The 13,757-nt window shown below is 34.2% G+C and overlaps 1 non-coding gene across 1 annotated transcript; it reads left to right on the top strand.

Moving 5' to 3' along the window:
- Positions 1 to 13,101: 13,101 nt before the first annotated feature.
- On the top strand, positions 13,102 to 13,265 carry LOC128776836 (U1 spliceosomal RNA). Its single transcript, XR_008421996.1, has one exon. It is a non-coding gene; the product is annotated as a U1 spliceosomal RNA (small nuclear RNA).
- Positions 13,266 to 13,757: the final 492 nt, after the last annotated feature.

Raw genomic sequence — 13,757 nt, 5'->3', positions numbered from 1 at the left:
TGATGTTGATAGAGATTGCTTTAAATTTATAGATAACTTTGGGGAGAATATCCATCAAACTAAGACTCAATAGCCTCTCAGTCCATGAACATAGATTGTCTTCTTTTATTTGGACCTCCTTTCATTTCTTTCAGCTTTTTTAAAGCTTTAAATGCATAAGCTGTGTGCTCCTTTTATAAAATTCACTCTTAAACGTTTAATTCTCTTTGATGCTATTGTGAACAGAATGGTCTTAATTTCATTTTTGGATTATTTTTAATAGAGAGAGATATAATTGATTTTTCCACATTTGTCTCAGGTCCAGTAAAGTTGCTGGACTGCTTTATTAGGTTCTTGTTCTGTTGTTGTTGCTTTCATGTGTGGATCTCATGATTTTTATATTTGGGATTATTCTATAAGTGAAAAAAGGCAATTTTACTCTTCCTTTACACTCTCAACAATTGCTTTTCTTTTTCTTGTCTAATTATACTGTCAAAATCTCTAATGCAATGTGGAATGCATGGTGAGAATAGATATCCTTGCCTTGTCTTTGGTCTTAAAGGGAAGCATTCAGTCTTTCATCAAGTATGAAGTCAGTTGTAGCTTTATAAATGCTGCTTATCAGACTGAGGAAATTCTCTTTTATCCGAAGTGTATTGAGCATTTTTTTTTTTTAATCACAAATGGGTGTTGAATTTTGTCAAATGATTTTTCTGATTCAATGGAAATGATCATGTATTTTTCCATCCTTTAGTCAATTATTATGGTGCATTACATTAATTCATTTTTGGATGTTAAATCAACCTGACATATATGGGATAAATACTTTTAGTCATAGACAGTGTTTTCATAGTTTAAATTTTTTTGGAAAAATTTTGGTATTGTGTAAAAAAAGTTTAGTATTATCATTTTTCTAAAATTCTCAGAGAATTACAATCCTGGATTTTCTTTGTGGAAGACTTTTAATAATTCATTCAATCCCTTGTATGGGCCTATTCATATTTCCTACATTTTCCTAAGTCAATTTTAGTAATGTGTATCCTTCTACAATTTGTCCATTTCATCTAGCTTCTCTTATTTGTAGACATAAAGTTTCTCATTCATTAGCTTATCAACTTGGAATTATATTGACATTTTAAAAGAAACAATTTTTGTTTTATTGACTTTTTCTGTTTCATATCTTATTGATTCCCCATTATGCATAGTAATTTTTTTCTTCTGTTTGCTTTGGGTATAGTTCACTGTTCTTTTTCTTGTTATTCAGGTGGCAGCTTAGGTTAGTGATTTGAGATCTCTCTTCTTTCCTAATGTAATCAGTTTATTTTAAATATCTTTAATGTTTTATCATCATGCATGTAGATTAGGTAAAGAACTGTGTACAGAAGAGTCCTCTGTTTAGAGTTGTATCTTTTAATTCTTACAAAGTTCAAAGGGAATCCGTTGCACGTTAGTGCCTCGTCTCTCCTATTTATGTTACCTCTTTCACTTTTCCTTGTGCTCTCCCCTCCTGGCCCAAATGAGTTCAGGGCTTTCAATTCAGCTTTACATGGCTGTGATGATCAGTACAATCAAATAACTGTTATTTGGTTTTTCTTTATTGGAGTTAATACATTTGAATTCAGCTTTTTTTCTCCCTTCTCATACAACCACAAATCTATTTCAAGGATTTATCTCCATACTTCTCCAGTCTGGATGCACAGAAGTGAGAAACTTGTATGTAGAACATTTGCAAGAAAATGAGACAAATTACACTGTAAAATCACCTGCTCCTAGCAAGTTTCTTTTTAGCTTTTGTAATAAAAAAAAATATCTGTCTCTTTGATTACTTAAAACTCCATTTCCCAATATTTCTTCCCCTTTGGTATTCCAGGCTGATAACTTTCAAAGAGAGGAAAAAGGATTAGTATTGTCCAAGCTTTAGGAAGAGAAGCATTGCAGGTGAAAAGCAAACAAACAAACAAAAAGTCTTTATTTTTATAGTTAGCATTACTATTATTTGTTACTTCAAATTCATATAAAAAATGTACGTTAGAATTTGTGTGTATGAAGACTACTTTGTAATCAGTTCAAAATGTCAGATTAATTTTTTCAATTAAATGTTACTGTAGCCTGTTAAGTGCTAGCTATTTTTCTTGGTATGGAAACACTAAGCTGGAATTCTAATGAAGGAAGAAAGGAGCCACGAATATGTATGATACTATACTTCAGTGAAATAATCATAAAATAATATTTGTTTTTTCTTTTGCCGGGCATCTGAAAATGCTTATGTATCAAAAGTGGTTAAAACAAAATACAAACATTTTTAATTGTTAAACTTTTCCTAATAGTAAGGGATTTTATTCTTGAACATCAGAGGTAGATCGATGTGCTTGGCTCTCACAAGGATATGTAAGATTTTCATATGCAAAATAGCGATTGCCAGATGTGCTTTATCTATATTAGATGGAAGAGGAATATAAATGAGGTCAAGTACTCAGCGTGCATAGCATGACATTTCAAAATGTTTCTAGTCACACATCTTATTTTCAGTAACATCTTAAATCTGTCAGTTGGTAAAATTAAATGACATTCCCTAAGACATCATTATTTTAGAACCTGGAAAGGGAGAATACTCATTTAGTATCTTCTTTTAAATTAGCAATTTCGAAGAGAGGATTACATCATCGCTTAAAATTCAGGGGTGAAAATAAAGGAAATTAATTGGCAGGACCCTGAAGTATAACTTTGATGTCATGAATCTAAATGTTTGCAATAACTATAAACCTATGATGTAAATGCGATATGCTTATACTGACTGGTGCATCCTCCAAAGAAAAATTAAAAGCATATATCTCTAACCAAGGAAAGCACAAAATTTGTTTTAAATATTGATGCGCTGGTGATAGATGCATGTCAGTCCGGAAGAAATACAGCTATTGCCTGCAATGAAGCAACATAAAAAATAATTCTTATAAAAAGCATCTTAAAACAAAATCATTACAAAACGACTACATCTTTCATCATCTGCCAAGTTTTTGAAATTGTTAAATTATAATAATGCAGGAAAGGACAGCTTCATCAATAATTGAGAAACTTCATAAATTGCATTTAAATGATGTGTGAAGAACAGGAAAAAATAACATCGGACTTTGGAAACTATAGAAAAAGTAAAACTTTTACTGATCACCATCTCTGTAGTACCTATAAGGTGTCAGGAACTATGATACAAGATATATGTAGATTATTTCTAATAATTTAAACATTGCTGAAGATGTGTGTCCTCTTTTAAGGGTGAAAACTCCTGTTTGTTATCACTTACTGGCAGTTGGAAAAATGAAGGTTTGAACTGAGTTTACCAAACATAAATTTCATGGGAAGAGTTTTTCAGGTCTCAGGTATCACTACCATTTATCTAATTATTTCCTTATTGACCTGAAAAATATTATTCATTTAATAAATGTTTTAATATCTTCTTTGTGCTAGTCATTAATCAAGTTTGTGGCAGAAAACAGTGGATAAACAAACAAAAACCTATGTCATAATGGAGTTTACAGTCTAGTAAGGTACTCATATACACACAAAAATAAGCAACAAAATAGAACATATAAAATGTTAAGTAGTGAAACATGTCACAGAAAAAAATAAGGCAGGGAAAGTTGGAATCTGGTTGGGAAGGGTGGTCAATTGTAATTAGATTAGCTAAGGAAAGGCTCGCTAAGACAGTGATTTTGCACAAAATGTGAAAGAAGTAAGAGGATTTATGGGAATTTTATATGGAAAAATAGAACTCTAGCACGAGAAAATATTAAGTAAAAACACTTTGAGATGGTAGTATGTTTATATTTTTGAATACATGTTAATTTGTATAACTACTTTGCCATAAAATTTCCATCAACTTTTCATCTCATTCATAATAAGGATCAAAAACCTTACATCTGTATTAGAGCTGTATTTTTCCTACATCTATCTCCTCTTGCCTACAAGTTGCCTTCTTCCACATTTGTCTGTCACTATAATTATCTCTTTCTGTCTCAAGGATCACTTGAACTTCTCTGTTAAGTGTAAACTATAGATAAAAATGGAAAAAAAAAAAAACAGAAAGAACACTTAATAGACAATAAAACACTCAGAGATGATAGTTGCTTGGACCAGCATGGTAAAGTGTAAGTGACAAGAGAAGTGGTTGGATCCTTAATATATTTGGAAGGAATTGCCAACAAAATGTTATGACTGACTGATGGTGGAGGGTAAAACAGATTCAGAAACAAGTGCAGGGTATTTGGCCTACAAAACCAGAAAGAAGGAGGTGTTGCTTCCTGAGTTAGAGAAGAAAAGGAATAGAACAAATTTGAGGAAAATATCAGGAGTTTGTTTTTGACTATCTTTACTAAGCACATTAAACACACTATTGGAGGTATTAAATCAGCATATATAAGTCTGAACTTCAGATAAAAGTCTCAGATGGTTGATATAAACTTAAGAGTCTATTTCAATAGGCTTTATTATTATTTAGACATGGGGGGCCAACATTATTAGGTATGGTCAATGAGGAGGAGAATGCCATTGATACTTTAATGACACACTGTTGCAAGGTAGTTTTTGATACAAATCTCAAAAGAGAAAGAATACATGTCATGCCATGGGGGATGGACTACGTGGGGAAACCCCAGGATCAGTCATGAGGCAGGGGAAAGAGAGGACCCATGGGCAAGAGATTTTATTGTGGTTTCTGTGGGAAGGAACAGGTAAGATGACGTAAGAAAACTTAATACTGACTAATTTGACTAATGTCAACGGACTCTGGGGCATAGGTGCTGTCCCCAGTTGTCTGATGTCTAGTACCGGAGCTATCAGGGCAAGTGTCTAGTGGCCTAGGGTGTGAAAGTCTGAAAAAGGAGGCTGGTGGGATTGTAGACTCTGTATTTGTTGGTTGGCACTTGAAAGTGCCTGGGAGCACCTGGGAGATGAATTCTTCTCAAAGAAGAGAGTGATGAGGGATGCAGGAAACCAAGGCAATGTGATTCAGAACAAGGTGTTTCTAGCGTATGTATGCAGGGCAGATGTTAAAGCATCAAGTTTACATAAGTTAGAAACATGTCAAATACAGAGTTGTCACTGGTAGGTGGTTTTTAAAGCTATGGTTATGAATATCTTTAAAGCAGAAATGAAAAGTGAAGTACTTGAAATGATTGGTAACAGATAGAAGTTGGCGCAGTAAGAGAATCCTCAGGGTCACAGCTAATAGCATCCTCAATGAGGAAAAACTGAGAGCTTTCCCCCTAAGGTCAGGAACACAACAGGGATGTCCACTCTCACCACTGTTATTCAACATAGTGTTAGAAGTCCTAGCCTCAGCAATCGGACAATACAAAGAAATAAAAGGTATCCTAATCAGCAAGGAGGAAGTCAAACTTTCACTCTTTTCAGATGACATGATACTCTATGTGGAAAACCCAAAAGATTCCACCAAAAAACTGATAGAATGGATACATGAAGTCAGCAAAGTCACCAGATACGAATTCAATGTACAGAAATCGATTGCATTTCTATGCACCAATAATGAAGCAGCAGAAAGAGAAGTCAAGGAATCCATCCCATTTACAATTGCACCAAAAACCGTAAAATACTTAGGAATAAACCTAACCAAAGAGATGAAAAATCTATACGCCGAAAACTATAGAAAGCTTATGAAAGAAATTGAAGAAGGCACAAAGAAATGGAAAAACATTCCATGCTCATGGATTGGAAGAACAAATCTTGTTAAAACGTTGATACTACCCAAAGCAATCTACATATTCAATGCAATCCCCATCAAAATAATACCAGCATTCTTCACCAAGCTAGAACCAGCAATTCTAAAATTTGTATGGAACCACAAAACACCCCGAAAGGCCAAAGTAATGTTGAAAAAAAAAGCCAAAGCTGTGGTATCACATTTACAGACTTCAAGCTCTATTCAAAGCTGTAATCACCAAGACAGTACGGTACTGGCACAAAAACAGACACATAGATCAACGGAACAGAATAGAGAACCCGGAAATGGACCCACAAATGGATGGCCAACTAATCTTTGACGAAGCAGGAAAGAATATCCAATGGAAAAAAGAGAGTCTCTTCAGCAAATGGTGTTGGGAAAACTGGATAGCAACATGCAGAAAAATGAACCTGGACCACTTTCTTACACCACACACAAAAAATAAACTCAAAATAGATGAAAGACCTAAATGTGAGACAAGAAGCCATTAAAATCCTCGAGGAGAAAACAACAACCTCTTTGACCTCATCTGCTGTAACTTCTTACTTGACATGTCTCCGGAGACAAGGGAAGCAAAGGCAAAAATTAACTATTGGGACCTCATCAAAATAAAAAGTTTCTGCACAGCAAAGGAAACAACAAAACTAAAAGGTACCAATGGAATAGGAGAAGATATTTGCAAATGACACATCAGGTAAGGGTTAGTATCCAAAGTCTATAAAGAACTTATCAAAATCAACACCCCAAAAAAACAATCCAGTGAAGCAATGGGGAAAAGACATAAAGAGACACCTTTCCAAAGAAGACATTCAGATGGCTAACAAGACCCATGAAAAGATGCTTAACATCCCTCATCATCAGGGAAACACAAATCAGAACCACAATGAGATACCACCTCACCCCCATCAGAATGGCTAACAATAACAACTCAGGTGACAACAGATGTTGGAGAGGATGCAGATAAAGGAACCCTTTTTAATTGCTGGTGGGAATTCAAGCTGGTGCATCCACTATGGAAAACAGTATGGAGGCTCCTCAAAAAATTAAAAGTAGAATTACCCTATGACCCAATAATTGCATTACTAGGTATTTATCCAAAAGATACAAAAATGTTGATTCTAAAGGGCACATGCACCCCAATGTTTATAGCAGCTCTATCAACAATAGCCAAACTATGGAAAGAGCCCAAATGTCCATAGATTAATGAATGGATAAAGAAGACGTGATACATACATTTAATGGAATACTCCTCGGTGATCAAAAAGAATGAAATCTTGCCATTTGCAACAACGTGGATGGAACTAGAGTGTATCATGCTAAGTGAAATAAGTCAGAGAAAGACAAATATCATGTGATTTCATTCATATGTGGAATTTAAGAAACAAAACAGATGAATATAGGGAAAGGGAAGCAAAAATAAGATAAAAATGGAGATGGACACAAACCATTAGAGACCCTTAAAAACAGAGAAGAAACTGAGGGTTACTGGTAGGATGTTGGGTGGTGGGGAAGGGCTAAAGGAGTATGGAGCATTAAGGAGGACACTTGTTGGGATGAGCACTGGGTGTTATATGTAACTAATGAATCACTAAATTCTGTTTCTGAAATCATTCTTACACTATATGTTAACTAACTTGGATTTAAATTTTTTTAAAAAGTTTAAAAAAAGATATGCAAAAACAAAGAAAAAGGCTTCTGCGCAAGTGAAGAAAGCAATCAAAAGAATTTGTCCCTGAGAAGGCATTTATGTTTAAGAGACAAAGATTTTAAATAAACTATTTTAAATATTTAAAAAACTAAAAGAAGTGGGCACCTGGGTGGCTCATTCAATTAACTCGCCATCTCTTGAATTGGGCTCAGGTCCTGATCTCATGGTTCATGAGATCAAGCTCCATGTCAGGGTCCACTTATTAAAGATTGAGCATGGAGCCTGCTTAGGACTCTCTCTCTCTCTCTCTCTCTCTCTCTCTCTCTCTCTGTCTCTCTCTCTTACTCTGTCCTGGCCCCCCACTCGAGTTCTCTCTCTCTCAAAATAAATAAATAAACTTTAAAAAAACTAAAAGAAGTTATACCTAAAGAACTAAAGGAAAATATGAGAACAATATCTCCCAGAGACTATCAATAAGGAGATAGAAATTATAGTAGAGAACAAAGTAAAATTCTGCAATTGGAAAATACAACTGAAATAAATATTTTATCATTTAGAAGAAGAACAGTGAAGTTTAATATAGGTCAATTGAAATTATCTAGTCTAAAGAGCAGAGAGAAAAATAAATTAATAAAAATCAATGTCCTCAAAGACCCACGAGGCACCATAAAAATTATCAATACGTACATAATGAGAGTGCAAGAAGGTAAAGAGAGAAAAAAAGGATTAAATGAATATTTGAAAAAAATAATCACTGAAAACTTACCAAATTTGATGAAAACATGAATCTACCCACTCAAGCAGCTCAATAAACTCCAAATAGGATAAATCTAAAGTTATCTATACTTAGACACAATGTAATCAAACCATTGAGAGTCAAAAAGAAAACCTTCAAACGAGCAAGAGAGGTGACTCATAATGTACAGGAAATCCTCAATAAAAGTAAGACCTGAATCCTCATCAGAAACCCTGGAGGGTTGGAAGTTTTGTAGGTTGTGAGATGATACAAAGTCCTGAAAGAAAAAGTTTATCAACAAAATATTCTATATCCAGTAAAAGTATTCTTTAAAATTCAAAGAGAAATGAAATTCCTAAATCAACAAAAAATGAGAGAATTTATCAATTGTATTACCATTATCCTACTTGGTAATGGTAGTATACATATGGTATATTTGTATATGTTGCTGGATTTGGGTTCCTGGTATTTTGTTGAGATGTTTGCTTTTTTTTTTTTTTTACAGGGGATATTGGCCATACCTTTCTGTTTTGTGTTGACTTTTGTCTGATTTTGGTATCAAAATTAGATACCTCATAGAATAATACTGGCCTCATAGAATAAGCAATATTTCATCCCTTTACAATTTTTGAAAGAGCTTGTTAAATATTATTATTAATCTTTGAGTGTTAAAGATTAATTAAAATTTGTTTGTTAAAATTTGCTGGTGAAGATATCTAGTCCCTTTTATTGTAGGAATTTTTAAATCATTAATTCAATGATTTTACTGGTTATTGGACTATCTATATTTTTTTATTCCTTTTTGAGTTGGTTTTGGCAGTTTATTCTTTCTCAAAGTTTGTCTATTTTTTTCTTGGTTATCTATTATATTGGCATACAATTGTTCACTGTATCCTTCTGTAACCCTTTTTCTGCAAGTTTGGTAGTAATTTCCCACCCTCATTTCTTTACGTTCTCTCTCCTTCTGTCTTAAGTCAGTAGCTAAAGGTTTGTCTTTTTTAATCTTTAAAAAGAATTAAATTTGGTTTATTGATTTTCTCTATTACTTGTCTATTTTCTATTTAATGTATGGCCATTCTAATCTACATCATCTGTTTTTCCTGCCTTCTTTGTGTTTGACCTTTTTTTTTAATTTTTAAAATTGGGCTATTATTGATTTGAGATCTTCCTTTTTAATATTCAAGTTTATAGCTGTAAATATACCTCCAGGCACTGCTTTCGCTAAAGCTCATATGTTTTGGCATTGCTGGATTTTCATTGTCATTCATCTCAAGGCATTTTCTCCTTTTTTTAGGATTATTTTTAAGTCGATGGTTATTTAGTTTTGTGTTGTTTAATTTTCACATATTTTATAATTTCCTACGTATCTTTGTTACTATTGTTGACAGTATCCTTGAGTCAAAAAGTGTCTGAAGAACTCCTCTTCGTCCTGAGCCAAACTGTATTGTTCGACTCAATAATCCTTGATTTCAAAAGGGAGATTCCTATTTACTCCCCCTTTGTGCAGCCCTTCTTTCAATCGGTTCACCTGAATAATTTTCATTCTTTCTTTAGGTGTCAATTTAAGTCACTTTTTCAATCTATGAAATATTCCCCCATGTATATACTTTCCTTTCATTCATTAATACCTCTGTCAAAGCACCTATTGCTTTTTATGATCATTACAAATTTTCTTCTCATCATCTCATACCCAGTTAGAGCCCACCTCATACCCAGTGTCTGACAAGTACAATAATATGCACTGAGTAGGTATTTGCTAAAGGATTATGAACCCTAAATGGCACAGTCCCAACTCCCTGTTGTCCTATTACACACTCACTCACTTTGCTCTAGCTACACTACATTCCTTGGCATCTCCATTTACATTGTCATGTTCCTGCCTCAAATCTTTGGCATTTGTTTATTGCCCTTGCCCTGAACTATTCCCTTCACAGCCTTTTCCCCCCATCTCAAATCACAGTAGGTCAAACTGGACCTATTACAGGCTTACACTTGTATTTATCACTCATTATTATATGCTTAGACCTTCAAATATTGTTCAAGAAATAATTTTTGAAAAAACAAGTGAAGAGATGAATGAGTGAAAAGTGGGTGGGAATGCGGAGACAAAAAGATAGGGGATTTCTTAGGAGCATAGTTTAATATGCAATAATACCTTTGAGGTGGGCGCCTGGGTGGCTCAGTCAGTTGAGCATCCAAGTTCAGCTCAGGTCATGATCTCGTGGTTCATGGGCTCAAGCCCCTCGTCGGGTTCTGTGCTGACAGCTCAGAACCTAGAGCCTGCTTCAGATTCTGTCTCTCCTCTCTCTTGCCCCTCACCAACTCACACACTGTCTCACTCTGTCTCTCAAAAATAAATAAATGTAAAAAAATAAATACCTTTGAGGAATATTAAATAAAAACTTGTGCCTATGTACCAAGCTGTTTTCTAGGCATTTAAAATACAATATTTAATTGAATCTTTTGAAGTCCTTTTGAGACAGATATTATTAAAATTTTAAACAATAATTAATTTAAAAAATTTTAAACAGTATTTATGTGGCAGAGCCAAGGCTCAACCTATTATTTGACTTGAGTGTCTTTTTTTACAACATATATTCTAGGACTTAGAGTACAAAATAACAAGGTGCCAAATATTGAGGGAGAAATTTAGACCTGATTTAATTTCTTTGAATGATTAGAATTCACCTTGGAATATCAAAAAAAAAATTTTTTTATTTCAAACTGTCAAGTTTAAAGCTAATTAATTTCTCGTCAAAATCATTTCTCTAAAATATAGCCAGTTAACAAGGAATGTTAGTGAGAAACATTAACGCATTAACAGATAAAACAGTATTATTCTGACTCTTTAATGTATGCACTGCATTGGTAAAATTATTTTCAAAAATCTGGTTTATAGTAATTATTTGGGTACAAACATACAGATACTTCAGATAGATTATTTTTTCAATCTCCTTTGTTAGCGGTTATTATGTTAAAAGATTAAAAATAGGGGTGCCTGGGTGGCTTAGTTGGTTGAGCAACCGACTTGGGCTCAGATCATGATCTCACACTCTGTGAGTTCAAGCCCCATGTCGGGCTCTGGGCTGACACCTCAGAGCCTGGAGCCTGCTTCAGATTCTGTGTCTCCCTCTCTCTCTGTCCCTCTCCTGCTCATGCTCTGTCTCCCTCTGTCTCTCTCAAAAATAAATAAATATTTAAAAAATTTTTTTAATATTAAAAATAAATAAATGGCTTGTTCTAAGTTTCTACAAATGGTAAACTTATAAATTGATTTTAGTTGAGGTATCAACATCGTAACAAATATAAATATAAATTATGTACATATACACTTTCTGTTCATTTTAATCACTCTAGAAAGCAATAAAAATATACAAGTTCAAGCAACTATTGTGTAAAATTAAAATTTCCAAATATTTTCTATGTTTTCTGACTTAACTTTTTTGTGTTTGTTCAAGATTGTTTTGTCAATATTTTCTTTCGCCACCCACATCCCACAGTTCATTGTTCTGGGGTAGCAAGCCTTACGCTCCATTTAATGTTCCTTGCTTATATCATTTTTGGGTGTAGACCTCAAAAGTGACCCCATTTCGGAAAATAAACCAGATCTCACTCCATCTCTGAGATTATTTTTGTCAGACCATGTGGCCCTTATCCACAGCAGCCTAAGTGACATTCCAAGATAGTGAGGACTCTTCTGAGATGCTTCAAATTGTATCCTTTCCAGAATCCTAGTCCACAATCTCTTCTAGAGTGCTGCTAACTATCAACACAGAGAGGAGTCAAAGATCCTCCCTTATGAGAATTCTACCCTCTAGAATACAGCTGGCAACAGATGATCAGATATTTGCCAATACTGCTACAGTTTGAGATCTAAAGCAAAAAATCACCAATTATCTTCAGATTTAAATCAGAAGAACTTCTTAGATAAAATCTTCAATCACAATAAAATTTGAAGCAGAAAAAATCCTTTACTTCTCAATAACCAGTATCTCAATATGTACCACCAATATATTGTAGGAGAAGTAATTCATGCACCTTTGTTTCTCTACCTTTATTTGAGATACATTATTTTTAGGTAATTAATTAATCTGGATTACGAGGAAGGAAAAAAGAGAAACAAGATTTTTTTGAAAACATATCAAAGGGTTTATTTCCACATATGCAAAGTGCCCTTGAATAGCCAATAATCTATAATGATTGAAAATGCATTTTGCCCATGAAACATATAACTGCTTATATTATTGCTTAATATATCTTATACTTACAACTAGACAATGCCCACTGGTATATTAAAGCTCTATGATTCCAACAGAAAAGAAACTTCTAACATAGTATTTTAGAGTTGCTGGAAATTGTTTGAACACACTTTTTTTCCCCTAAGTAATATTACTTGATACTAATAAAATTTTTCTTTGCAATCTTTCTCTACTGCAGAGTGACTGATGCTTTACTTCCGTGGATATCCCAAATGTATCACTAAGGCAGAATAGTAAGGCATGACCTTCTGCAGGCTAAATAAATAAATAGGTTGAGGTTTTACTTTTGTAACAGTGGCAAGATTAGTTAACTTAATCATTAAGCTAGACTTTACATATTACCATTTAATACACTCCTTCACTGAGTACACATGATTTCAACTTATTATGATTTTACTCTGTTTGATTTTTTAACCCCTATCTTTATAGATAATCAACACCTCAGAAAATGAAAGCTTGGCAAGGGGAATTATTAAGCCTCTTCAGTAGAACATAAACTGGCCCAAGAAGCATTATGACCAAGACATGGTAGAATTGACCCATCTTAGGGGCTCCTAGGTGGCTCAGTTGGTTGAGTGTCCAATTTCAGCTTAGGTCATGGGCTCCGGTCATCCTCCCACAGTTCGCAGGTTTAAGCCCCAATCAGGCTCTGTGTTGATAGCTCAGAGCCTGGAGCCTGCTTCAGATTCCGCATCTCCCTCTCTCTCTGCCCCTCCCCTGTGCTCTCTCTTGAAAATAAATAAACATACTTACCTGGCAGGGGAGATACCATGATCATGAAGGTGGTTTTCCCAGGGCAAGGCTTATCCATTGCACTCCGGATGTGCTGACCCCTGCAATTTCCCCAAATGTGGGAAACTCGACTGCATAATTTGTGGTAGTGGGGGACTGAGTTCGCGCTTTTCCCTATTAAAAATAAATAAATAAATAAATAAATAAATAAATAAACAAACATTAAAAAAAAAACAAAAGGGGTTGACCCGTGTGATTTTTTTTTTTCTTTTTCTTCTCAGTCTATGACAATACTGTTAAAAGCTGAAAGACTTCTATCTAAAAATATTTCAGGAAATCAATTCAATATCATTCAATATCAAAATACAGTGGTTTGCACATTAAAAAGATTTTGGAAATTCTGCTGTTTTATGTTTAACCACCTTAGAAAGCCAATAGGAAGCACTGTCAACAGAAGTTGAGTCCTGTATCACAACTAAAACAAAAATGTCACTGATTCAACTAAAACCTTCTATAGGGCAAAACAACCAAACCCATGAAATGGTAAGGGAAAAGAAGTGGATAAAATCTCCATAAAACTTCTGTCTTGAAATAAATTCTGTTCTTCAGGATTCTCTGTTATATCGATTAGTTTCTTGAATCTTTTGTCAATGCCAACTGCTATCTGTG

Source organism: Panthera pardus, unplaced genomic scaffold (genome assembly GCF_024362965.1).
Source record: "Panthera pardus isolate Hobbes unplaced genomic scaffold, ASM2436296v1 HiC_scaffold_13, whole genome shotgun sequence".
Lineage (NCBI taxonomy): Eukaryota > Metazoa > Chordata > Mammalia > Carnivora > Felidae > Panthera > Panthera pardus.
The sequence above is the reverse complement of the archived record's forward strand: the minus strand, read 5'-3'. Positions and strand labels throughout refer to the sequence as shown.